This window comes from Canis lupus, chromosome 17, assembly GCF_003254725.2.
Source record: "Canis lupus dingo isolate Sandy chromosome 17, ASM325472v2, whole genome shotgun sequence".
Classification (NCBI taxonomy): domain Eukaryota; kingdom Metazoa; phylum Chordata; class Mammalia; order Carnivora; family Canidae; genus Canis; species Canis lupus.
Window position 1 is genome coordinate 5919114 of NC_064259.1, and position 24543 is coordinate 5943656.

Below are 24543 nucleotides of genomic sequence, written 5' to 3' on the forward strand. Positions count from 1 at the left end.
ACGACACCCGCTCCACGGAGGAAATGACTCCCTGCCGGTGCCTCATCTCCCAGACGTTGCCCCTCCCCCACCGTGGCTGGAGGGGTGCTGAGATTTTGGGGACCTCTGCAGTAGGAACCCCGGCCTCGGGGTCCTAGTTAGGCCACGACTGCAAACATGTTTCGAACTCAAGTGCATTCACACCGACTTGTGAAAATGCCACAGGAGGTTTTGAGAATTGGGAGACTCCCGGGTGTCAGGCTCTGCGCGCTCGGGAACTCAGCCCAGCTGCCCTGGGCTCCTGAGCTCCCCGAGGTGCTCCACCTCGCCCCCCAGGGGCTCTCTGCGCCCAGAGTGGGTCCCCAAGTGTCCCCAGGCCCCCAGCAGTCTCGTGTCCGGATTCTCTGCTTTTAAAGCAGGTCAGACACGACGCTGCTAGCATCTTTCCTCCTCTGCATTCTCCCCCCTCGCATTCCTAAAACCCTCTCCCATCCCCGTGGCCCGCGTTCCTTCGGTGGACGTTGCACGAAATCGGAGACTTTGGGAAGAATCGGTAACGAGCAACACAGAGAGGAGAGAGGCGCGAACATCTGGGCCAGATGTGGCCGCACGTCCAGGAGCGCTGTGCAGGGCTCCCCGCTCCCCGTGGCATCGTTCCCTCACGTCACTCCCGCCCCGCTTGGCCTGCTTGTCCTTAGCCACCTTAGCAGCAGCAGCGTGTCATCTTCTCCACGCGGGCGTGGTGGGGTTTTGTTTCGTTGATGAGGCAGCTTTTTCCCTTTTATGAAAAAAACTCACTCTGTAGAAGGGAAAGAGAACAGACACAATATAAGCAGATTTCTGGGGGCGCCTGGGGGGCTCAGTGGTTGAGCATCTGCCTTGGGCTCAGGCCGTGATCCCCCGGTCCCGGGATCGAGTCCCACATCGGGCTCCCCACAGCGAGGCTGCTTCTCCCTCTGCCTGTGTCTCTGCCTCTCTCTCCGGGTCTCTCATGAATAATCTTTAAAACAATTATTTTTAAAGCAGATTTCTGAAGACCAGTGACTCAGGAGCACTTCTAGAGTTGGTTTCCCCAGAGTGGCACCTGACGGGGATGCGCAGGATGGAACCTGACCCCTCCGGAGGGGAGCTCCTGGGAGCAGGAACTCTGCTGCTCCTTGCCTGGAGGTGTCCGGCCAGCCGAGCCCAGGTCAGGGACCAGGGAGCTGACACAGGGGTCCCTCCAAATGATTAGGAAAGGCCTCTCCTCTAGCATGTCCAAGCACTCCCCAAGTGCTCTGGCTCCCCAAGTCCAAGCGTGTCCCCAAGTGCGCTGGCGGCCTTCATGGCCCCAGGGCTCCTGGTAGCAGTAACGGGCACTTTGTAGAGGCCCAGGAAGGTTCTCGAAACTGATGGCTTTCTGCTACTCACTGACCAGTGTTCAATCAGAGCAGCTGATTTCTGTCCCGTATTCCTGAGTTCAGAGTCAGAGAACTGGGGGCCTGGGTGGCTTAGTGGGTGAAGCATCTGCCTGCAGCTCAAGTCATGATCCTGGGGTTCTGGGATCGAGCCCCACATCGGGCTCCCTGCCTATCGGGGAGTCTGCTTCTCCCTCTGCCTCTGTTTTCTCTTCCTCTCTCTCTCTCTCTCAATCTCTCTCTCTCTCTCTCATATAAATAAATAAATCTTTAACAACAACAAAAAAATGAATCAAAGAGCTGACCTCAAGGTCTATCAGGAAAGGCCTCACCAGCTCTGGGTTTGGCTTCTCTGCAGCCCATCCCCATGCGCTAAGACTTCTCCCCCCCAACCCGTGAAGGCCCCTCCGCAATACGGACTTTCCAGGCCTCAAGCAATCATGGGGCACCTTCACCCTGCGAGCTCCCCTGCCGTGGGTGCAGAGCCCGCATCCCCGAGGCCCCAGCAGCCACTCCCTGAAGGGGTCCCTGGAGATCATCCCCAGGAAGCGGACACCTCTGGAGCCTCCAGGGGCCACACAGGCTGCCTTTTAAAAATCTCCAGAAACCAGAGGCAGGTAACCTAACACTCTTTTCTGATAAGAGCTCCTGCACTGTCCTTTGCCCAAATACAATGGTCCTCATTCGCTTTCACTCGGGGCTTTGAACTCCACACAAAACCCTGCCCTCCGGGCCCTGCCCTCACTGCCCGCTGGAGCCCGTGGTGCCCGGCCCGCTCAGCATTTCCTTTGTGCGAACCATGAAGGTGTTTATAATGGAGCCTTTTTTCTGCTCCATACTCAGCCCCAGAGGTGAAATCTCAGCCGAGGAGGATGCGCTGCTCCCCAAACACCAATGCCTGAGAGGAGACTAGGTTGCTCTCGAGCAGGACCCGGTTCTGGCGCTCGGGCGGGGACAGGTGAGCTGGAAAAGGGCCAATGCCCTTGACACTGGCTGCCCATCTGAGAGGCCGATGGGAAAGGGGGCCCCTGGCACCGCCCCAACCCCCCCCCCAAGCTACAGCCTTGTGCTCCAAAAACTCATGGGGAAGCTGACCGATTCCCACGCAGGATGCCCCTGTCCCTCAGAAGCCACGTGTAGCTGTCACGCGGGTCCGGCTCACCCACAGAATTTGGCCTTGCTGGCCTCTCTCACTAGTGATGTCATGGTGCCTATCGAGTCCCAGAAAGGGGGTAGGGCAGCTCCAGGGGTTAGAGGGGCCGGATGGAGAGCCGCCCTCCCCTCCAGCCCAGGTCAGCACAGGGAGTGGTGCGGGGAGGGCCTCACCTATTTTCAGTTAACGCTCGCGGCTCCGTCCCTGCGCCCCTCCCTCCGCAGGCCTCCACCCTCCAGCGTGCTAACCTCTGCTCCCTGGGGCCTGGCCCGGCCCGTTTGGCCAGCGGGGAAGAGGAGCAGCAGGTGCAGGGGCCTTGGCGTTGCCCTAGGACAGCGGGCGCCTCGAGCTTTGCCTCCGTGGACATTTCCTCCTCCATTGGATGCGGGCATCAAGGCCCCGGGCCAGCTCAAAGGTCTCCTGGGCAGGCATGTGCATTTCCCAAAAGAAATTATTTGGGAACTCAAATGAATACCCACCTAATAGCCTTTCAGGCAGTGCCGTGGGGCGTGATGACATCACACAGCTTAGAAGAAGCTACTCTGAAGCCGGTGGCCCCACAGCCCGCCCTCCTCAGCTGTTCCTGGTTTTCACAGGGGCTTCCCCTTCCCACGCACACCTGCCAGAAGCCCCGCACATCCCCTGATGGTTCTTATGCCGAGCTGCCTCGGCACAGAGTGGCTGCCTGTAAATCCGTGCGTGGGTGCAGCTGGGACCGCCAGTGTTCTGGTAACCCCCCACCCCGATCCCTGAGCCCCGGGTCTGCACACATCTGAGGAAGCACGCCTGCCCGGGCCCGTCTGTGGCACGGCCTCCTGATACAATCCATGCAGTCGGCACGGCTAAGAGCTCCTAGAGCAACCAAGATCGGCCAGTGTCACACAACTCAGGCGATCGCCCTGAGTCCCCCGTCAGGGTACTAGCTCAGTTCTCTCCCTGGGCTCCTGTCCCAGCGAGGAAGCCATGTGTGATGCGATCGCGACGCTTCCATGCTACCCGCAGGAGGCCGCTGGGAGCTCCTGGTGCTCTCACGAGAGCTGCACCTCCTGTAGGGAAAGCAAAGCCAGGACAAGGAGGAAGACTGATGGGCCACCAAACAATTAAATTCTTTATTAGGTTTGTTTTATTGATTTATTTTTTAAGATTTTATTTGTTCAGAAGAGACACAGAGAGAGAGGGGCAAAGACACAGGCAGAGGGAGGAGCAGGCTCCTTGAGGGTAGCCTGATGCAGGACTCGATCCCGGGACCCCCATCATGACCTGAGCTGAAGGCAGACGCTCAACCCCTGAGCCACCCAGGTGTCCCTCTCTAGGTTTGTTTTCAGTAGAAAAGTGCATACAATGTGTGCTTCACACATACTTAAGTGAATGCTTATCCTCCTATATTCAGGCAACTTTTCAAGGAGTCGTTATCTCAAAAAGCAAGATGTCCCTGCAAGGATAATGGAGCAGAATTCAATGAGCAGCAGGGCCTCATTCAAAAATCTTACCAGATTTTTACCAGAGGTCAAACCGGGCAGCCACCGTCCTGTACCAGCAAGGCCCAGTCGGCCCATGGGGCCAAGCGTATGCAAGCCTTACCCTACAGCGGCATCATCACGCATCAGCATCCAACACGGAGTTGCTGCTTCAGGCTGTGGATCGTTCCGGCCTCTTGCTTCTTTCTTCTGCTTTCCCCCTCGCAGCTCATGAGCTGGAAGATGAGGACGCCCCAGGGAAAGACCCTGGAAGTGTGTGCCAACCAGCCGCCTGGAACAGACTTGTCCATCCTCTACCAGGCACCATCAGTAGGCCAGCAGGGCTCACCCAGACGCCCTGTGCCCCACACCAGCCTGGACCCCGGGAGGTTACAAGGAATGTTTCAAGTGCAGCCTCCACCACCCTAAGGCAGGGGACCTATCCAGTCGAGTGGCTCTCGACAGGGGGGCGATTTAGGAACTGTCTGGAAACGTTCTTGGTGGTCACAACGGGAGAAGGGTGCTCTTGGCATTTGAGTAGAGGCCCAGGCTGCTGCAAAACATCCCACAAGGCAGAGGCTCACCCCCTACAACAAAGAATTCTCTGTTCTAGTTGGGGAGATGAGGCGAGGCGAGCACACCGGATCCCAAAGGGAACGTCAGGCTCTGCAAGCGGATGCCAGGTTCTGGGAGCCCCAGAGGTTCAGGGGGAGAGGCGGGCAGAGCATGAGGGCGTCTGCAGCCGCCTCGAGGCCGCTCCTCTCCAGAAGAGGCGTGAAGGTTGAGCTACGAGGAGGACGACGGTTGGCAGGGCTTGTTTCCACCCCTTCCTCTCTTAGACACAAAACCTCCTGCTCGCACAGCTTTAAATTAGGAATATTTGGTGGTCTGATCATGTATGTTTAAAACCAAACAGAAATTTCCTGTTCCCCGGCACAAAATAAAATTCAAGTTTATAAAAGGGCCTGTGAAATCTCATAATCAAGCCCATTAGCCAAGCAAAATGCTCCACTTTGATTCTCTGTGGTGTTTAGCTTTCTTTTCTTAGCACCGCTTCATTAGCGCGCTTTTAATGGATGCTCTTCCAGGCTGCTTCTCGAAATTGCTTGAAAAGAAAACGCACACGACTTTAAAGGACAAGATACAAGGGAAATACCCCCTCCCTCTTTTAAATGTGGAGGCTCTGGGAGAGCAGGGGAGGCGGGGGGGAGGGGGGCGGGGGGGGCGCGCAGGGAAATGCAGCCTGGCCCCCGACACCGTCTTACTGGAGCGCTGGGGACCTTCTACTGCATTTTTGCTCCCTGGCCTCATGGCTGGCCTCGCTAATTTCCAGCTCTTTGCTGCTTCAGAAGACCAGATTTTCTTGATTAATAACAAAAGGTTTTGTTGGGCTCAGAGCTGTTTCCCACCATCTCTATGCAAACCCCGGCAACACGAACTGTGTACATTAGCATTTCAAGGCACTTCCTATTACGGATGGCAAGAAAAGCCCCTCTTGGTGGGTAAAATCCATTTTGTCCTCTCTTGTGACATCTGTTCTAACTTTTATAGCCAGAAAGGAAACGAGATAATGCCAGAGCCTTTGATTTACAGCTCTTGCCCTTCGGACGCCGCGCGCCGGCTCTACAAGCTCCAGCCCTTCTCGGCCGCGCTCGCGTCCCCGCGCAGGATAACTCCGGGAGGCGTTCCCCACTTGTTCCAGCTTTTAACTGTCATTTCGTGATTGCTTAAGGCCACGTTCGGTGGCCTCCAAAAGTCACAAGCCCGATGATCTTAAAGCTTCACGTTTCTGATCAGAGAAATGTCAATGGTGATTGCCGCAGCCGGTGTCTCTTGCTGCAGGTCTGTGTGTCCCCAGAGCTGCACGTGCTTTCGTGGCTGGAGGAAACTGAAGCAAATTCCGGGGGCGGGGGGGGGGGGCAAATGAAATTATGTCTCCAGAGAGGGAGGAAAGGCCCCACGAGTGATGGGATAAAAAGGGAAAGCAGAAGCCCATCAGATGGCCGCTGCCTCCTCCCATCTGCGCGCGAGCTCTGGGGTCCCTCGCACTGGTCAGCCCCGAGACAAAGCTGAAGGCAGATTCCAGCCCGTTTTCCATTCACTATTCATTCAGGGGTCCATCCGCTCCATATGCATTCAGCCAACTGCTGTGTTAAATCGGGGCCTTCTCCCAGGATTGGCATGGTAATGAAGCCACGGCGCGGGCTCTGTGAAAAGGCCGCCTTTTCACCCCATTGAGGCCCGAAAATTATCTCATAACCTCACAACATCTGTGCACAGGGCTCCAGCCTTTGGGAGCTGGGCATGCTTATCAGGTGGCCGTGCCCCCCACGCCCCCTCCCACGGCCGGCCGCGGGGCCCCAAGGGCCTCCCTAGAAGGGCCGAGGCCTGGATGCTGAGCATGCTGAGTCCCCCGCCCCCATCCCGGGGCCCGAACAGCTGTGTGATCATTTCTGGGGTGCTAGAGGTGGGCTGCGGAGGTAAACCAAGTCAGGGGACGTTGCCGTCAGAAAGCCTGGTAATTGGCCCAGCGAGGAAGGCAGGCCGCCAGCAGGGGTGGTCGGTAGGGGGGCAAGGAAGGAAAAGAAGTTAGCAAATGCATTTTGCTCAGATTTTTGCTCAGACTCTAGCGAATGACATTTGCTCAGCCAATAAGTGTATTTGAACCTTATTTAAACTGGCCCAGGTCAATAAAATCTAAGGGGACGCAGAGAGGGTGGGGAGAATTTATAGAAAGACTACACCATCTGCAACTTATATGTATCTGTCTGATACAATAATTTCATTTAATTTGATTTGACATTTAAGAGCCTTTTTTGGAAGAGAAAATGAATATTTCTATAGTCTATTTGCAATAACCTCACCTGACTCTGCACAGAGCCAAGAAGAATAAATGTCACGTTCGTGGCAAATAGTTGCGGGTCCTCCCAGAGAGGGTGCTGGGGTGGGGGGGTAGGTAAGCCGAGGGGGACCCTCGGTGACCCTCAGTCCTGGGCCGCATCTGAGGTTCCCACGCAGGCTCTGAGTGCTCAGGTTTGTTTTGTTTTTGTTGCCCTGCGTCCAAATCCAAGTGATGGTTTGGATAAAATGTCCTTGACCATGTCTAAGATGGATTTTTGGCCGCCAGCAGGGTCGTACAGGGTGACTTGTAGGGACAGGCAGCCAGGAAGCCAGGCTTGCGTTGCTGGGCCGCAGAGACACAAGGCCGAGACAGGAACCCCGGTCCTCCACCAACGCCCAGTTCCCTCTTCAATGCTTTTCAAAAGCCTTTGGGTCAAGTTTGAACTGTTCTGACATCACAAGACCTGGAAATACAACCCTGGCATTTATTGTTCCTAGGGCCATCCTTGGGGGAAAAAAACGCTCTCTGCCTGCTGACCTCCGGGGGTTGCAGGCTCAGAGGACAAGAAAACAGGAGGTAGGGCCTTTGTGGTTACATCGCTCCTCTGGGCCTCTGCCCAGAACACGGGGACGAGACCCACAGGCTGCACCTCAGAAATATCTCCCAACCAGGCCCCCTCTTGCCCCCCTAGTCATGAGCCGAGCTCACCTGGGAAACCACAGCTGCCTCCTAAAACCAGATTCCCTGAACCGTCCATCCCCCAACCCGGCCTCCCCCGAGCAGCCCAGCCAGGCCTCCAAAGCCATGCCCTGCAGACTCACAGCCAGGTGGGCACCTCGATCTCAGACTTCCAGCCCCAGAACCGTCAGAGGGCTCATCACTGTTATTCAAGCCACCGGGTCTGTAGTACTTTATTAGATCAGAGCCAGCAACCCAGTATAGGGTCTGCAGGGCCAAGGGGATCTGCCTACAGGCAAGGGGGTGGGGGGTCTGTGCCCTGACTTCAGAACTACATCCTGGGAGGCCCTGGGTGGCTCAGGGGTTGAGCATCTGCCTTCAGCTCAGGGCATGACCTGGGTCCTGGGATCGAGTCCCGCATCGGGGTCCCTGCATGGAGCCTGCTTCTCCCTCTGCCTGTGTCTCTGCCTCTCTCTCTCTCTCTCTCTCTGTCTCTCATGAATAAATACATAAAAACTTTAACAAACAAACAAAACTATGTCCTGAGTACTTGGGACCCCAGAGGGGTCTAGCAGGCATCTTCACTGGGTATGTCTCAGGCTAGAGGACCCCCCAGGCCAGAGGATCTACTTTTAGTGGGATGTGGGTCAGGAGTTTGGTTCAAAGGCCACTTTCCAGGCCCTTGGTGACAACACAGACCCCAGGTGGGCAGATGAAGGGTGGGGGGCTGTGGGTCCTCGCCACCCCATCACCCTGGGCCCAGTGAACATCAGAAGCGGGTCTGGCCCTTCATGGTGGGTCCTCCACGCAGTCCACTCCCCTGCCTCAGGGCAAGAGTGCAGGGCACAGGGAGGGCCCAGGGTGACCTGTGCCTGGCCTCAGAGGTTCTTCTCTGCAGATCCAGAAGAACAGCCTCACCCCGCTCCCCTGACTGTCTCCCCAGGGCTCCCTCCCCTCACAGCAGAGCTGGGCCCCCAGAACAACCTGCCGCGCTGGTCCCAGGCCGCCCAGGCCCTCCCTCTGCCTGACCGTCAGCAGGCCAGTGTCTGGTACCTTCTGCAGCCTCTGCCTGCAGCTGAGGTCTATCCTCTCACCAGCCCCCTGTGGCCGACTCTGGCTGACAGCATGGGGTTTCCCCAGAACCCAGAACCCCCAGCCGGCCTGCCTCATCCCAGCAGTAGCCCCTGCACCCCTGGTGTCCCCATGGCCCCCACCTGGGGGGGTGTCCAGGGCTCCATGGGCTGGGCCCCTCTGGGTCATCCCAGGGCAACCGCATCACCCCAAGGCAGGGGGCCCCAAACGTCTGCTCAGGCCGCGGCTCCCTGTGCACAGATCATGGGCCCTGTGCCCCCTCCAGGCCCTGACAGCCACCAGCCGCGCCCAGGACCGAGCCTGCCGTCGGGGCCCTCTCGTGGGCGCAGCTCGCCATGGCCCCAGAGAACTAAGCCATCGGTGCGCAGGCCTGCATCATTTCTTGGAAGCTGACTTACCAGTGTTTTTGTTTTTGTTTTTCGCTTTCCCGTTTTATGACCTTCCTAAATCATTGCTCACTGCTTCTCCAGAAGTCCAGCTTATAATAGCCAAACAGTCTGTGCACTGTAGTCTCATTATAAAACCTATTTATCTTCCTTAAATATCCCAGAGCAGTAAAACTAAAAATATTATCCAGTTATTTTGGCTGTAGTTAACAATAGACTTTCCACAGCATTTAATTTCCTCATTTCTTTGACCTGAGTTTAAAGGAAAAAAACATATGCACAGATCACTCTGAAGATGTGTTTCCTGGAAAAATGTTGCATAATCATTATTTCCCTTCTTTCTGTTAATACCTTCCCTGGTCCAGGGCATTCTCATGCGGTGCCTTCTCATTCCCGAGAGCCCTTACCTCAGGGTCCCCCTGCCTTTCCCGATCGTCCCCGTCCAGTGCAATCATACCTGTGGTTTGACAGTATGACCCACTTATCTCTCCGTCAACCAAACCCAAAGGTGGGTCCACAAGTATTTGTCGAATGAGCTGTACGTGGTCACATGCCCCCCAAGAATGCCTCCCCTACCGTCTCCATCCAGCCACAAGAACTTCCTGTTCTGACATTCCCAGTTTTCCCAGGAACTACCACCTTTCCCACCCTGGCCCACTCCACTAGCCACCAATTGCTAGCCCACTGGAAGGGTCCCAGGGTCACAGGAACAGAGGAAAGGATTCACATGTGGCCAGTTTCTTTTTTCAAACTCAGGGTGTGTTAATACCCAGCAAAACCATGTTAGCACCTAATGGCTCCATTTTAATCGTTCAGTGGGTGCCCACCAACCACACACACGAGGAAAGATATGCAAGGTATAAAATAAATAAAATGCAGTGCCTGCCCCCGAAGAGCACCCCGCCTGGTGAGAAAGATGACTATGGGTGTGGAGAAAATTTACACTCAGGGAGAACAGGGTATGAGAGCCTGGGTCAGCACTCAGTGCTGTGGCCGTATGGCCGTATGGTCAGCACCTCTCCAAAGGTGGGAGGAATCACGAGGGCCTGAGCAGGTCCTTGAGGGATGGAGGAATTAATTGTGCCAGAGGAGGAGAAGGAGGACCAGGCAGAGAGGCCAGGGGAGGCCTGACTGAGTCTGTTTTCTTTACCTGCATCGATGAATCTGTGCTAAGGTGGTGCCGTTAGCTCACAGCACAGTGGGTCAGCGCTGGGTCAGGACGAGGGTAAGGGCATGGGAGGGGTTGAGTGCCAAACGGTAGGGGATGTCAGAAAACTCAGTGGTCAGAATAAATCATATTTTAATGCAGTATTTAAGAAATCAAAAATAAGGGATGCCAGGGTGGCTCAGTGGTTGAGCGCCTGCCTTTGGCTCAGAGCATGAGCCCGGGGTGCTGGAATCGAGTCCCACGTTGGGCTCCCTGCATGGACCCTGCTTCCTCTGCCTGTGTCTCTGCCTCTCTCTCTGGGTCTCTCATGAATAAATAAGTAAAATCTAAAAAAAAGAAAGAAAGAAAGAAAGAAAGAAAAGAAAGAAAGAAAGAAAGAAAGAAAGAAAGAAAGAAAGAAAGAAGAAAGAAAGAAAGAGAAAGAGAGAGAGAAAGAAAGAAAGAAAGAAAGAAAGAAAGAAAGAAAGAAAGAAAACAAAAATAATGCAAAAAGCCATGGCGAGCAAAACGACGAATCTTTATGTAAAGAGGGGATCGATATTACTGATGCTTCCTTTGTGTCTGGCTCATTTTCACCACGAAAATGCCACCGTGTAAGTGTTCGCGGCTATGGCTCTCGGTGCACTTGCTTTCACCAATAATTCCCTTCATTTTATTTCTGGGGGAAATGAGAGAAAGGAAGAAAAAAAAAATACAAGAAGACAGCTGGAATGGAAGACTCATTCATTCCCATCCCAGTCTCCAGCAAACCCTGCCTTCTACAAATGCCCTCCACCTTTCGGAAAGTCGGAACGCGGCTAGCCAAACACTTCATCTCAAGAGCTGGAAACTCTCCTTCACGCTGAATCCCGTTCAACACCCTTTTCCTCTGCGACCCGAGGAACAAGTAAATGCACACGCCAGAGGCTTCAAGCGGCCTGGGAGCCAGCGGATGTGTGTGCATCCTGCCGGAAGCTGCAAAGCTGAGCAGGAAACTGCAATCACCAAGAAGGCTGGGCTTCTGCAGAGGCTCGGCAGCGCTGGCCCCAGCTTATCAGAGGAAGGGGTTTGGGGGTGAAGCTGGTAATTAAGGGCCCTGTAGGTTTCAAAGGAAAAGGGGGAGCAGCTGGAGCACCAGCTTCCCGACAGGCACAAGCAGAAGCCAGGGGAGCGTCCCCCGGGCCTGTCACCCAAGGCCTCCAGCCGGGAGGACGCAGCAGCAACCTCTGCCCCACGCTTCCTCCGGACCCGTCATGAGCAAAACCCTTTCTCTTCTACCGTGACTCCTTCTTCACTCTTCCAGATTGTTATCATTCTGGATGGAGTTCCTCGCTCTTGGATCCACGCCAGGAAGTGTACTTATTTTTAGAGTTTAAGGAAGATTTTTTTTACATTTGTCTCCTAGGTTCCCATTTTAACTCCTTCCACCCAAAACTTACCAGAAACAGCTATTTAACGTGCGCGTTTCAGGGAGAGCACATCAGTTCGGTTCTGCAGGCCCCACTGTACCACAGGGGAGGGGGGGGCGGGGGGTGCAGGGAGCTGTGCCCGAAGCAAGACGGGGACACACCTGTCAGCTATCTACTGGAGTGTGCTCCGGGGACCCTGGCAGCCGCCACCGAGGCTGGCCACACACACACACACACACACACGAGTCGATTTGCTTCCTGGACCATTGGCTCACTCGTGTGAGCCAGGAGCCTGGGCTCTCTCCATTCAAAGCCACAGAGGCCTACTGAAGCGGAACACACAGGGAAAAGCTCCGAGGAAAAAGTTTCTCCCTTCCATGACCTTGAAAGAGACCCCATCGTAGCCCGCGGGGCTGGATGGAAAGGTTTAGACAAAAATCACAGAACTGGGGGGACCAAAGGTCACACTCGGTTTCCACGACGTGACAGGGAGCCCGTGCGTCTCAGAGTCAAGAAAGCTGCACTAGAATCCTAGCACATACCCGCTGTATTGCTGAGGTCCACTGAGAGCCTCGGTGTCATTGGAACAGGGGCCGGGGCTGACGGAGTGCCTGACATGCCCTCCCTCCCACCGCCGGCAAACCGCAGTCCCGGTTCCCTGGCCAGTGCCTCTTGGTCTGCTCCCTCAGGCAGCCCGCCAGCCAGGCTCCAGGGATCCCCCTGCAGAGTGAACCTTACTCTGGGCCTCACCTGCTCTAGACTCACCCCTGAGCGCCCCCCACCCACTCCCCAAGTGCCCACCTGCAGGACCCTGCTGCCCCTGGGGCCAGGACGCCTGTGGGAGCACCGCACTCTTCGATGCCCCCCACCCCTGCTTCTCTCTGCTTGAGCTTGAGCACCCTACCCAGAGCTCAAACCACCACAGGGAAAATAACAGTGCTCCCTCGGGCGTGAGAAGCACCTTAGGAACGTAGGAACGGACGCCAGGCCCCGGCGCGGTGCAGATCATCACCTGTCCTCCCGCTCATGATCATAGGCGCCCACCGCGCCCAGCCACCGGTAGGGCCTCCTTCTCGGAAGTCTGGCCTTGCAGGTCGGTGTAAGCCCCCCACTCCGGGCTCCCAGAGCCTGTCCCAGAGCGCACCGACCGCACCCAAACTCACACATCTGTTTACCTGCCTCCCCTACAAACTTGCATCTTCCATCTTTGCTTCCTGTGCCCCCATTCTAGCAGGGGCCGCGGCACAGATGTTCACATGGAATGAATGAATGAATGAATCAACAAGCACATCTCTCCCACAGTGGGCGCTCAGTTGTCAATTGATTTTTTTTTAATATTTTATTTATTTATTCATGAGAGACATGGGGAGAGAGAGAGAGAGAGAGAGAGAGAGAAGAGAGGCAGAGACACAGGCAGAGAGAGAAGCAGGCTCCATGCAGGGAGCTCGACATGGGACTCGATCCCGGGACTCCAGGATCATGGCCTGGGCTGAAGGCGGCACTAAACCGCTGAGCCACCAGGTCTGCCCTGATGGTTGAGTCTCTTAAGGATACCTGACAACGACGACACTCAGCCGCTCGCCGTGGCTCAGGGACCCTGAGTGCCTCCAGGGTGATGACGTGTCCAAGCGTCCTCTCCGCCACAGCTCTCGTCGCCCCCCCCCCTTGCACCACACGTACAGCTGGGGGGGGGTGAGTCTGTGTGGCACCCGCTCTCGACTCCCCTCCACCCAGAACAGCAGCCCTCTCAGCACATCCCACCTGCTCGCTCAGGAAACAGGGGCCCGGTGCCCTCTGCAGATACCGCCTAACACATCCCCATCGGAGGGGAGGCTTGGGTCCGATTTCCTGGTCCCGGTCAGCGCAGCCCCTCCGCGGTGGGAGCAGTTTGTTTCCTTTCAGCCTCTTAGGAAGAGTCGCGCAGGCCCCAAGTTCTCCTGATGCCCCGGGGTCTCCACAACCCCCCTTCTTTCCCTGGATGGAAGCGGAGTTGCTCTGTGCGGAACAGGAGCCGGGCAGCTGACCCCTTTCGTAATCCTTGATAATGTTTCTCGGTCACTCCTGACCTTGCCCCCCAATTAAATAACCTCAATTCTTAATCTTCAAGAGGATCATTAACTTAGCAAGAGGAGAGAAGGGTCTGGAGCCAGGAGCAGGGGAAAAACGGAACCGGCTCAGCCCTGACTCGAGAAAGATCCAGTAGGGTCCGTGAGGCCGTGTCGTTTTACAGGGGAAAGGAGGAGCCAAATGTGGAGATTTAGTGCAAATGTCATTTTAGTGTAAATGTCAAGGCCACTTCCCTCCCTGGGGCCAATTCTCAATTTCCTGATCGATCATGGACCAGCTCTGAAAATGTCGATTTCCATTAGGAGAGAAACTGAAATTTCAGGGCATCAACATGGTGCTCCCCGTGAGCAAACTTCTCAAGGAGTGGCATGAAAATGAACAGAAGAGGAAATGTCTTTTTTTTTCCCCTCTCCTTTTTTTTAAGATTTTATTTATTTATTCATGAGAGACAGAGAGAGAGAGAGAGAGAGACAGAGACAGAGACAGAGGCAGAGAGAGAAGCAGGCTCCATGCAGGGAACCCGACGTGGGACTCGATCCCAGGTCCCCAGGATCACGCCCTGGGCCGGAGGCAGGTGCTAAACCGCTGAGCCACCAAGGGACCCTCCCCTCCCTTTTGAAATGACAATGATAACGTTCAAAATTTTTAGAGATTTCCAGAAGCAAAGCACAGACACGCGATAGGACGGGAGCAGACACGCGGTCACCTGGCCGCTCACACCGAGCCTGCCGCCTGCCTGGCCGCGCCGTCGCCTTGTCTCAGGAAATGAGTAAGTCGAGAGTCAGAGCGAGCCAACCTCCACATCCCACAGTCTTGTCTCATAAAATCAATTGATCAAAGCCACCAAATGCCAGCTGACGTTTGCTCTCTTCCCCCCCTGCTTTCTGGGTGCCACGAGGTCAGGGCGGCCCTCCCGAGGTCCAAAGGAACCGCGTGGCCAGCGAGCCTGGCGGCTGGGCTCTGGGTCTCTCAGGGCCAAGGTAAGATATGCGTGTCCATCAAATGAGCCCGTGGACATCTGACATCACTCTTCATTCCAGAGACAGAAGTGTGTACATCCGGGTCCTTTTTGTTGCTTCTGATGGACACCTGTGAGCTGGGGACGTTGCCTTTATCACTTTACTTCTGCTGAGAATAAAATGAATCTGTCCATTTGTTCATTCCATCCACGTTAACTGAGGGCGTTTGTGGGCTTGGCTGGCGCGAGGTGCTGGCGGAGGAGCAGTGACCCAGAAACACCAACCGGACCTGGAAGGCGCTAACTGTGTCCGCCGTGTGCCCCGTGCTCATCCAGAAGGTTCTTCACGCCTTGGGGGCACTCACTCTGCACGGGGCAGGGTGGGGACCTGAGGCAGGAAATGGCCTCTTCTAAGTGAAGCCTCAGGCCCCAAAGGGTTTTGCAGGTCTAAGTCTTAAATGGGGGATCTTCCCTCTCGGCCGGGGTGGGGGACAGCAGAGGTCAGGGGCGCGGTCTGCGCCAACGCGGTTGAGGTCCGGGTGGCGGGCTCAGGCCTGCAGGGGGACCGGGGACAGCTGTGCGGGGCTGAGCATTGAGAGGCAGGGATGGTGCTTGGAAGTCACCTGCTGGTGTTTTCCGGGCAGCGAAGCAGGGGCCCGGAGACTGCGGGTGAGCGCCCCCCGCCCGCCCCGTCAGACACAAGGAGCCTGCTGTGTGCTCTTGAGCAGGTCACCTCACCCCAGGCGAACCCTCCATCCCCGGACCCTGCTGACCCCGTGGTTCCTTAATGTCCCTGCTCCCCATCCCAGGAGGACTCACTGGAAGGATCTCCTTTCCTGGAGACGTGTAGGAAAAGTCAGCCAGTTCAGCAGCTCATCTGGAAACATCTGGTCTGTGATGGTCCCAGAGGAGGACAAGAGATGAATAAGGGAAGGATCTGCCTCCCAGGTGTCCCTGGGGCCCAGCCAGCGGGGTGAGACCCCCAGAGGTGCAGGAGCAAACGAGGGAGCTGCCCCCTCGAGGGGGACCAGGGCGGCCTTTCAGATGAGGGGGTTTGAGAACCAGCTCGAAGGCCTCCTGCCAGCGGCGGGGAAGAGGCCTGCCAGGGCCTGCGAGCAGAGGCACAGGGTCACGGAACCCGGCGGCTGAGCCCCGGGAGTGACGGGATGCGGGGGGCCCTCCGGAGGAGGTCCTGCCTCCCTGTCAGCCAGGAGGAGCTGTTGAGAGGCTCGGAGCAGGAGGATGGTGGGACCCCAGTTTTGCTAGAAGACAAGGACTCTGGCCCCGCTTGTGTCGTATATAGACGGGCTGGGAAGAAACCAGAAGCTCCCCAGAACTCGTAACCCGGAGCCCCTGCGGCCTCGCATGGCCAACCGCCACCCTTCACGCCCCGCTGTCCTGTCCCTTCCGTCTAATTCCACTCACCCTTAACCACAGCGCCACGGAAGTCTCCCTCTCTCCCCCCTAGAGCGCGGCAAGACTCACGTTTTATAACAACTGTGCCTCGTGTTCTTGCTTATTGCAGCGCGTCGGTGGAAACCCTTCATAGCCTACCCCGAGCCGGTTCACAGGCGGTGGCCAGGCCGCACACTTGCCCAGGGCAGCGGGGCTCACCTCCGCTCAGGCTGTGGCCCTGGGCGGTTAATGGTACCCCGTCCCTCTCACAAATGTCCTGCCGTAGAGATGACATTATGTGGCCACCCTAGTCCCTGCACCACTGCTTGGAAATCTGATCCTTGGGTTTCTGGAGGGGAGAAGGAGGTACGTGTGTCACGCCCCCTTTGTCCTCAACGTGGCCCTGCTTATGAGCTCCTGGAGGAGACACCTGGCCCCACTCAGCTCTTCATTCCTCAGCGTGGCACAGGCTGGCGTGCGCAGACAAGACGAATGTCCCCTTTGCCCAAGGATTGGACAAAAACTGAGGAATAAAGGGAGCTGTGTACCCCAAATTCTCAGAAAACCCTCCAACAATTGGGGTGGGCCCGTCTGGAGGCAGCATGAGCACTGAGGACCCCCAGCACCTCACCCTCAGGCAGCCCCCTGGTGGGAGGCCCACCCCACCGGCTCTTCGAGGGTCTCTGCCAGAGGCCAGGGCCCCCCGCACAGCTGCCACCTGCTCCCCGGGGAAGGCGTCCCTAAGGCCGCTGCGAGGCCGCAGGCCTGTGCCGCTCAGCTCTAACTGGGGCAATGCACAGGGTGACCTTTCAGGTTCTTTTGTGCCTATACCATTTTATGAGCCCGTAAACATGGCCCAGGCGGGCTAGGACACCGACAACACCGCCAGGACTCCGGGAGGCGTCACCCCCCTCCCACCCCGGGCCTTGGACTTTCACTTGGCACTTGGAGCTGGTTTTCTTCCCTCAACCAGATGCTCATTAACACGGGGGGCGGGGGGGCGGCTGGCTCGCAGAAGCCCCCTTGGGCCTGGTCCCGGGCGGCCTCAGAATCCCCTGGAGGGGAACAGAACTGATCCAGCAGGCCCGGGGAAGAGGCCCGAGAACGTGTGTCCCCAACGAGTTCCCAGTGACGCCGATGTTGCGGACTCCAGTGACAGTAGCTGCCCCTGTGTGCAGAGACAAGGAGTCCTCACCCCTGGATGCGGCCCCGCCTGCCCGGGAGGCCGTAGTCCCTCTGCTCAGGGGGCTCCCAGAACAACGCTGAGGAGCAGCCCAGCCCCAGCTGTGAGGGGGGCTCCGGGGGGGGGAACGTGCATGGAGGGTCCTGACCTTGGGGGCCAGGAAAGAGGGGTGATGAGGCGACGCCCTTAGGAGCAAGCGCCCACCCAGCCCGGCTGAAAGTGGGCCAAGGTGGAACCTGCTGGGCCTTCAGGCCAGTCAGAGTCGGGAGACGTCATCCAGAAGGTGGGGGGGGGGGGGGGCTACAAGGGATGGGAGGGGCCCGACTGACCACCAGACTTAGGCCAGGGCGGGAGCGACTTCCTGGGGGGACCAGGCCTCCCTCCCCGGAGGGACAGGGCAGCCCCAGGGACCCGGGATTGAGAAGGGACGGTGGCCCTTCGTTCAGGCTGCTAGGACAACACACCGGAGACTCGGTGGCTTAACACACAAGCGTTCGTTTCTCCCGGTTCTGGGGGCTGGAGTGCAAGATCCAGGCGGCCGCACACCCCGTAGCTGCCGGAGGCTCTCGCGCTGCTTTGCCCCTGGAGCGCTGGTCCACGCGGGGGGTGCGGGGAGCACCTGCTGGCGTCTCTTCTCAGCAGGACACTGATCCCATCCTGGGGCCCCACCCTCGTGACCTCACCCGACCCTAATCGTGGGAGGGTAGCGCTCTAACACCCGCATCTGGGAGGATGGCGGGAGGGAGGGGCGTTGAGTCGCACCCCAGGAGCCGTGGCACCAAGGGAAACGCTGCTACTTACAGAAATCAGGACGTCTTCGAGGAGTCGGGGCGTCTTTCCCCATCCATCGCTGAGGCTGTTCCCCGTAAGCCACGCTGTTCACCTCCAGGCGCAGCTTTCTCTCCAGCGGCAAACGCAAAGGAGGCGCTGTCGGTGAAAAATCGAACAAAACGCAACTCAGACCGCGTGAGTGTCATGGTTTTTTAAAAAGCGATCAGTTACCGGTTTCTCGTGATCTCTACGGGATCCAATAACATTCCGTATCCTTCCCCGACGGTCAAAATCCACTCGTGAACGGTTACGCACGTCGGTGCTTAGCTCTGGATGCCGCGTGCTTCTGTGTCAGCTCCACATTCTCCACCTTTCTTTAGACTCGGGATCCTCGCTCTGCCAACATCTCCCAATACACGTGGCCCTTCCCATTGACGCTTTCCCTCTGATTTGGGGTCCACTGGAGCCACGGATTTCTTCTTTTAAGAGGAGAGTCCCTGGGGCACCGGGGGGCTCAGCGGGTCGAGCCTCCGGCTCTGGGTTTCAGCCCAGGTCATGATCTCGGGGTCGCGGGACAGAGCCCCACTGCGGGCGCCGTGCTCAGTGAGGAGTCTGCTCGAGATGCTCCCTCTCCCTCTCCCTCTGCTCCTATCACCCTCCTCTAAAACAAATGAATCTTCAGAAAAATAAAATGAGAATCAGTGAACAGACTTTGATGCGGAGAATTTTCACGACAGCCACCCTTTTGGGTGCATCCTCGTGCACTGGTCCACGACCTCCACATCATAGGTGGCGGGTACGGGGTGCGGAGGATGAATGAGGCCCTGCTGTCCTGGCTCTTGTAGAAGGAGAACATTCCACGGGTGTGGGCACAACACAGAGAACCAGAACAGGTTGGCAGGAGAGAGAACGAGTGCATGAAGGCCATCTTCCCCATCGGCCTCCGCGATACCGGAACCCCAGCCGGAATCTTCCCTGCCCCCCCTCAGGATGAGTCAGGCGCCCCCTCAAAACCCCTGCACCCGCAGATCCGCCGCTGTCATCCATCCCTGACACCCAGATCCTGCAAACTCCAGCGCTCGGTCGAGACACTAAAACAAAACCAAAAAACCTTTTGCAGTTTTCAAGCTCCTCTTTATGACCTAAAAAGCAAAATCTTTCTGGAGCACAACAAGCCACTTCAGCTGGAAAAAAAAAAAAAAAAAAAAACACCAAACTTTAAAAGGCGAGGAATCCAGTGTATGTTCTGTGTCATGTGAACACCAAATACCGAGAAACGATCCCGGGCCGGGGGCCGGCCCAAACCAGCTGCTTCAAAGAGCCTGTTCTTTAACTGAAGGCTTAACACCATGACCCTGGAGACGCTGAGGGGAAACAGGCAGGCAGCTCCCACCCGCCTTCCGGGGAGGAGGCCCCGGCCGGCCCCTCCTGCACCACAGTCCCATTCGTAGACAGAGGTCCCGGGTCCTCCTGAAACAGCCACACTTTCATGCCACTTACAAAGCAAAAGCATAGCAGCCAAAGGTTCTCTCAGCTTAAAAATCTGGAATAAACGGTACCTTTCCTCCCGAATAAATAAAGCTGATAGGGTGTGTTGAGCTGTTTCCCTCTTGGCTGGAGGTTCGTTTCCAGCAGAGGAGGACAGGAGATGGGGGGGGCGCGTGGGCAGGGCCAGGACGGTCAGGCCCGGACCCCATCAGGGGAGGATGCACCGCGCCTCCGACAAAACAGCAAGGGCTGCGTCTCCTAGCCCTTTGCCTGCAGAGGATAGAGGAAGGAAGACATAAAGACACCCGGGGATGCAAATGGCATGAAATAAAGAGAAAACGCAGCATGTCATCACCGTCCAAACACAAAGGTCACTTCGATTTGTTTTGTTTTGTTTTTAAATGTGTCATTTGCTCTCTCGAGGACTGTGGGGTTTACATTCAAAAGTCAGCGAACTGATTTCCTGTGATTATAAGGGATCGTGTTTTTTTGGTGGGATATGCATGAGCTTGAGTGGTTGCTTCCCGTAGCTTCAATGTCCCCAAACACCAGAACTTTCCTTACACCGTCAGGTGTGGCCACTTCTCCTCACTGTATGGTTAGAGCAACCACCCGGAGGGGGGGTGGATCATATGTAAAAATGTGGGTTCTGAAGGCACGTTTTCCTCCTCTGCTAAGAAGCTGGGGGTCTGGGGAGCTTAAAGCACAACCCCAGGATTGCCCAGGAATCTCGACACATGGAAACCCTGGCCTTATTCCTCATCCCACCCCCAGGTCCTAAGGAAACAGGTAGGGGTGGGCGAGTCTACAAACCCATGTATTCCGGATGCTTCCAGATCATTCTAGCCGGGTCTTCCCCGGCAGTGCTTTCAAGAACAAAATGCGGCAAGGCCCCAGTTACTTCCTGCGTGACCTGCGATGGCTGAGCAGATATGGAAATGTGGCCCGTGGGCTCTCGCTCTCCTGTACTCGAGAATGATTTTTCCTCGCTATTGGAGCAAAAGCAGCGGCGACAGCACGTCCACGACCCTGATCCCCCCACTTCGTGGCTCTGTGGCCTCCGCCGTGTGGCTCAACCTCTCTGAGTCGCATTGAAACGGAGCTCGTGTACCTGAAGCCGCTCCCTTAGGCCGCAGTTAGAATTAGGTACACGTCCCGCCTTTGCTCACGGATGGTTCCGAGGTCGCTAGGAGGGGGCCTGGAGCCCAGCGGGGGCTCGGAGAACACCTAGGGACGGACAGGCGGACGGCACGGCTGGAGGCCCGGCTCTCCTCCGGCCGTGCTACCCACGCTGGCGGCCCAGGCCGAGGTCAGGCCTGATTGCTCACACGCCGCCGTGACTTCCTTCTTTAAAACCAACTTTGTTTTATTACTGACACGCTTTCATCAGGTCGTTTGCGCGTTCATTAACTCATGTAAACATTAATAAAAGAAGCAAGAAAAACACCTTCCTACGTGTTTGCTCTTGCAGGAACACACAGTACGCGACCCCGGCCGCCCTGCAACCCTGCGGAGGACACCCCGACACCAGACCCCTCGTTCCCCTCCTGCCCCCGCGGCCCTGCCTTCTGCAGAATGCCCGGGACCGGCCTTGGGGGAAGCAATGCCCTCTGCCCGCCGACGGCCGTTGCGACGGAGCCGGGCCGGGGGCCTCCAAACCAGCGTGCTTTCTCCCCGCCGCCGCCCCGCGCGGTGCCCGGTCTCCCTGCGTCAACTGCGGCCACGGACTGAGCTCCAGCGCGGCCCTTCTCAGCCTGGGAGATTTTGCTCCCCAGGGGACGCTTGTCTGCGGACATCTCCGGTTGCCGCGGCTCGGGGGCGGCAGGGCAGGGGACGCCCCGCTCAGCAGGGCCCCACGGCAAGACCCGGCAGCCCGAGGGCCGCAGTAGCGAGCCGGGGGACCCACCGGGGCTGCGGGCCACCTGCAGGCCCGACCCCTAGCAGCCACCCAAGGGCTTGTCCCCGGGCATCTCCGTGCCCTCCCTCGTCTTCAGGCTTGGCGTGGATGGGCCCAGGCAGCCTGGAAGCCCACGGCCCGTGGGGCAGAGCCACGAGGATGGGGGCCTGGGTCCCCGGAGTGGCCCACTTGGAGCGCAGCGGCCTGGCCGCCACTGACGCCCACTCTGGGGAGAGTGGCCACTCTCAGCATGCCCATGCTGCTGCGTGTCACACCACATATTGAGAACAGAACTTCTAGCGTGTGGAGGTGAGGACGCGCGTCTGGGCCCATTCGCTGCAGCCGTGCCATTGCCTTAGGACCGCTGCTTCGCGACGTCCCCCAGCAGTGCACCTAGGACCAGCGGCATCACCCAGGGACATCATGCATGCACCACCTGGAAGGGGGGCCTCGGGGTGCATCTCCCTGGAAATCAGTGTATAACTGGCACACGGAGCTCACGTGTCCAGGGAGGCGGGCGTGCCTGAGGACCTGTGCAAGCCTGTGAGGGAATTTTGAAATGGTGACTCTGGACTAAGCCCTCTAATGGTCACGTCTGGCCACTCTAGTCCCGAAGGACCTCAAATTAGAGGTATTTATGCTCCGCATTCTGCAAGTCTAGTTAGCAATGTTTTCTCTTGTTATCTTAACTTGTCAAAAGTTGGTAAAAAAATAAATGCAATTTTTATTTTATTTTTTATTTTTTGCAGATGCCTTAGGTCTGTCATGAGGAGTGGCTGGTGCCATTACAATGATCATTTATAAAAACACAAGGGTGTCTGCTACAAAAGCATTCTTTTTTATCTGAAGTTTCCCTTTCAACAGATGCCCTGCATTTCTCAGGCAGGCCTACCTACCGCGCACCCCAGGTATTCAGTGGGCCCCGCGCTCAGTGTTCAAAATGTCATTTAGAGGGAGGCGCCATGCGGTGGTGGCTTCGAAGGGGGAAATGGAATCAGGAGGGCCAGGTACGTCCCTGGTCCCTCGCCACCCGGCACACGCTCGGAGCGGCTGCACACGGGGTGTTCTCGGGGAGGTCCCGTCTTCAGCCTTCGGTACCTCCTTCCCGCCCCGACGGACTGCAGGACTTCTTCCCCCCTACGGCCACCACCAGAGCCGGGAAGCCCACCAGAGGAGGGGCGGGGATGGCATCATTAAGAATATCTTATTTCAAAATGGCATGTGTCAGACGATCACAAAATATCCACCGTAAATGTTTTCTAAAAAGCAAGCATCTCTCCCCGAAATAATTAAACGGACCTGATACCCCTTCAGAGAGCCTTCGGAAGGAACTCAGCGCCAAGATTAGACGTGGGGGGGAGACGGGCGTGGGGCCAGGCCGGCGCCCCTGCTCCTGGCTGTGGGGACGGGCTCGCGGCAGGGAAGCAGGGACAGCCAGAGAGCCTCCGAGGGGCAGCAGGATCAGGCCCGAGGTGCCCTGAGAGAGCTCCAGGATGTGGACTGTGACCATGACGTGCAGGCCAGGGCCTGGGGGCAGGGGTGCATCTCAGCAGTTTGGAGGCCCTGGCTCTCAGCCGAGCTCACCCTCACCCCCACCCTGGGGTCCAGGTCCGTGAACTAAGAGCCCTGCGAACAGCCCCAGTGCCATGCCCAACACCCAGACCTGCTCCCCGCCCCAGGCCCCTCACCTGTCCTTCCTCCAAAGGCCTTCCCGGGGCCTGTGCGGTTTGACAGCGACGGGCAAAGCACCGAGCTCCAGTCCCGACTCCCAGGTGACCCCTGGGCCCTGTGGCTATGGGCTCGCCTCTGCACTCAGTTACTTCATCTGCAAAGTGGGAGTCATGCTCCCTGCCTTACTGGTCAATGTGGAGTCACAGAGTAGCGTCAGTGGAGTGCGCTGCGTGGTGCAAAGGCAAGGTGCTGCTCAGAAAAGATGCCATTTTATTTTATTAATTTTTTTAAAGTTTTTTTTTTTTTTATTTGATACAGCACACAGAGCGGGAGAGAGGGACAGGGGCAGAGGGAGAAGCAGACTCCCCACTGAGCAAGGAGCCCGATGCGGGACTCGATCCTGGGACCCTGAGGTCATGACCTGAGCCGAAGGCAGACACTTCACAGATCGAGCCTCCCAGGTGCCCAAAATGATGCCATTTTAAAGGTGATTGAGGAACATTTGTGCTGGCTCACTCTTCATACAGCTGCGGACAGACTTCAGCTCCTGGCCTCGGGCTTTGCGGCAGGAACCCCCCAGGTTCTAAGTCAGTCTGGGCTGGAGCCTGAGACTCCGCATTTCTCAGCATGCCCATGCTGCTGGGTGTCACACCACGTTTGGAGGAGTACAGATCAGGGTTCAAGTGCTCTGTCCAGCCTGCCAGTGGATTTACACCTCAGTACACAGGTGGGAGAGGGCCAGGCCCCCTGGGCTCCCGGCGACCCACCTGGGGCGACACTGCAACCGGCGGTACATGGACTCACGGGGCATAAAGAAATAAAGGGCTGGGGGATCCCTGGGTGGCGCAGCGGTTTGGCGCCTGCCTTTGGCCCAGGGCGCGATCCTGGAGACCCGGGATCGAATCCCACGTCGGGCTCCCTGCATGGAGCCTGCTTCTCCCTCTGCCTGTGTCTCTGCCTCTCTCTCTCTCTCTCTCTCTCTCTGTGTGACTATCATAAAAAGAAAAAAAAAAAAAAAAGAAATAAAGGGCTGGGTTGAACCACCCCCCTGGAAGCCAAGGGCCCAGGCTCAGGAGGGGAGAGTGCAGGAGCCCTCAGAGCCCTCAGCTCACCTTCAACGTCCTCTCCCCTCACACACACACACACACACACACACACACACACACACACAGCAACAGCAGCAGCAACCAGACCAACTAAAACAGCTCTGCAGCTAGCGAGCATTTTGCTCTTCTGCATTTCTCCTCCCTGGGAATATGGGCTCATCACTTCAAAGCAGGACTTAATGAATTGTAATTACACCAACCCACTCCTGACTCCTCTCTCAGGCTCAGAAATGGCCACACTGGGATAGTGTCACGGGGGGAAGATGGAAGCTTTTGGGCAGCTGCCAACGGCGACTACCTACAGGGCGCCCAATCCCCTTCTTGGTCCAAGCTACCGAGTCCATGCCAGCGGTGTCTTCTGAAGGGGAAACAGTGTCCCAGGGGGTCCCTGGAAGTTAGATCAACAAGATGGTGGGACAAAGAGACTGCCCCAACCTGGGAAGCATAACCCCTCCACACTCAAAGTC

General features: G+C 57.1%; 1 long non-coding RNA gene across 1 annotated transcript; it reads right to left on the reverse strand.

Moving 5' to 3' along the window:
* Positions 1-14057: 14057 nt before the first annotated feature.
* On the reverse strand, positions 14058-19660 carry LOC112664874 (uncharacterized). The gene is made up of 4 exons (XR_003140059.3): positions 19474-19660; positions 17945-18070; positions 15385-15457; positions 14058-15119 (listed from the first exon to the last, which is right to left on the reverse strand). It is a non-coding gene; the product is annotated as an uncharacterized LOC112664874 (long non-coding RNA).
* Between the last annotated feature and the right edge of the window lie 4883 nt (positions 19661-24543).